Raw genomic sequence first — 2885 nt, forward strand, 5'->3', positions numbered from 1 at the left:
TAATGACAGCTCTGATGGATTAAGCCTTTCATATGCTTGGCACTTCATGTACCTAATCTCCATTAATCCACTCAGATGATGAATAACGTGGGGATTCTTATCTTCATTTTACTGGAGAAAAGACTGAAGCTTGAAGAGGCAAAGGAACATGCCAAGAACATGCCATGAACAAGTCATCAAGAATCCTGAAGTGGCTTTCTGGGAAAAATCAAGGCTTTTTTGGGACTAAATGATCCAGAGATTTGCTTCCATTTTCTAAAAGGGATTGTGTATAGAGGCAATGTCTGAATGTGTATCTATCACCTTTATCAGTCATATTATTGAAATTTCTGCATACCCAGGCTTAAAATTTCATATTGGCTGGTCTGAAGTTCTAGCTCAAGTGCCTTCCTCCTAGTTAATATTCTTTGGCCAGGTGCGGTGGCTCACGCCTACACTTTGGGAGGCCGATACAGGCGGATCACCCGAGATCAAGAGTTCAAGACCAGCCTGGCCAATATGGGTGAAACCTCGTCTTTACTAAAAATACAAAAAATTAGCCAGATATGGTGGCTCACACCTGTAATCCCAGCTACTCAGGAGGCTGAGGCAGGAGAATCACTTGAACCTGGAAGGCAGAGGTTGCAGTGAGCCGAGATTGTGGCACTGCACTCCAGCCTGGGTGACAGTGTAAAACTCCACCTCAGAAAAACAAAACAAAATAAAAGAAAATTATTCCACTTGCCCATTTCTTTTCTTTCCTTCATCATACGTCCACTACACTTTACCTCTATGCAAACATTGATGCTAGACTTGTACATATGGGAGTACTTATACAACAAACAAAACCTTATTGCTGAACTTCTGTGTGGGTAAAATAATACATATTCCACCTTTTTTTCCTTTTTTTATTATTATTATACTTTAAGTTTTAGGGTACATGTGCACAATGTGCAGGTTTGTTACATATGTATCCATGTGCCATGTTGGTGTGCTGCACCCATTAACTCGTCATTTAGCATTAGGTGTATCTCCTAATGCTGTCCCTCCCCCCTCCCCCCACCCCACAACAGTCCCCGGAGTGTGATGTTCCCCTTCCTGTGTCCATGAGTTCTCATTGTTCAATTCCCACCTATGAGTGAGAACATGCGGTGTTTGGTCTTTTGTCCTTGTGATAGTTTACTGAAAAAAATATGGAATGCTTCACGAATTTGCGTGTCATCCTTGCGCAGAGGCCATGCTAATCTTCTCTGTATCGTTCCAATTTTAGTATATGGGCTGCCGAAGCGAGCACTACATATTCCATCTTGTCTAGGAAGAAGCACTTGAGTCTATTATGAAGACTCATGCCAAAATTATTATTGTTATTATTTTTAGAGATGGGCTGGAGTGTAGTGGTGCAATCATAGCTCACTGCAGCCTAGAATGCCTAGGCTCAGGTGGTCCTCCCACTTCAGCCTCCTGGGCAGCTGGGCCTACAGGTGCATACCACCATGCCTAGCTAATTGTTTTTATTTTTTTTAGAGACGGGGACTCATTATATTGCCCAGGCTGGTCTTAGGGGATTCTCTTCTCTCAGCCTCCAAAATTATCTTTGAAAAATAGAATTATTATTGATTTCTATATAAATGTTCTCTTATAATTTGAAATAAATATTTTCTGTTTTATTTAATAATTTGAATTTCTTAGCTCTAATTATACTTTTGAATATTAGTATCTTTCATTAAACCAGTTCATTTCGATGTGACTTTTTTCTTAATTTTCAATTATTACATGTTAAGAGAAGGATATATAGAAATTATGGTATTTGGCTTTTAGTAAGTATTTCTCATCAGATTAACAATTTTTAAGGGTAGGCCAAGCACAGTGGCTCAGGCCTGTAATCCTACCACTTTGGGAGGCTGAGGCGGGCGGATCACCTGAGGTCAGGAGTGGCCAACAAGGTGAAACCCCATCTCTACTAAAAACACAAAAATTAGCCAGGTGTGGTGGTGTGCATCTATAATCCCAGTGCTCGGGAGGCTGAGACAGGAGAATCACCTGAACCCAGGAGGTGGAGGTTGAAGTGAACCAAGATTGTGCCATTGCACAACGCACACTGCACACTCCAGCCTGGGTGACAGAGTGAGACTCCATCTAAAAAAAAATGTAAGGGTAATATAATTTTTGGTTTCAGAAAGTAAACCTGCTTTCAAGAACTAATTAATATTTTAAATGACCTATCATTTTGGCCTCGTTATAACTTATATTATGAGAAACTTGTCTCCTAAATCCATTGCCATCCTTAAAGTTATTTTAAGAAATGTTGGGTTATTTTTATTCCTGCTCAATTTTTTTAATCCCTGGAAATGGTGTAAGTAAAGATAGCTTTCCTTTTTAAATAGAATCCTATGTTCTTAATAGTTTAGCCCAACATGATTGCTTAACCCTAGTGTCTCAGATTCAAGTGGCATTTATTCAGGGAGATGCTTCTAATACAGAATGTCTTAAAGTGTAGCTTAGGCCCACCTGCCTTAGAATAACCTGGAGAGTTTGTTTAAAGTGCCCCTTTGGGAGACTTTCCCCTGACTCACTGAATCCATCTCTTATAGTGGGGCCCCAAAAGCATTTTTAAATAAACCTCCCCATATAATCCTTAAACAGTTACAATTTGTCTAGGTAGAAATACTTGAGTCTATTGTGAAGACACATGCCTGTCTTAAAGGATATATCACTACCAGCATTAAAAAGTATATCCACACTTAAAATAACCCTTCCTGATTCTTTGGCAGGCCATGCCTAACTGGCAGAAACCAGCACTACGTGCTGATCAACTACTGACTAAACCAGCCCAACTGCTGTCTCTAGGTTCAAAATGATTGCACCTCATAGGTGTCAGTCAACCATGTGTGCAGCATGATAACTAA

At 40.0% G+C, this 2885-nt stretch overlaps 1 non-coding gene across 1 annotated transcript; it reads right to left on the reverse strand.

The window, feature by feature from the left end:
* Positions 1–1166: 1166 nt before the first annotated feature.
* LOC115834486 lies at positions 1167–1273 on the reverse strand. The gene has a single exon (XR_004029436.1). It is a non-coding gene; the product is annotated as a U6 spliceosomal RNA (small nuclear RNA).
* Positions 1274–2885: the final 1612 nt, after the last annotated feature.

Source organism: Nomascus leucogenys, chromosome 3 (assembly GCF_006542625.1).
Source record: "Nomascus leucogenys isolate Asia chromosome 3, Asia_NLE_v1, whole genome shotgun sequence".
Lineage (NCBI taxonomy): Eukaryota > Metazoa > Chordata > Mammalia > Primates > Hylobatidae > Nomascus > Nomascus leucogenys.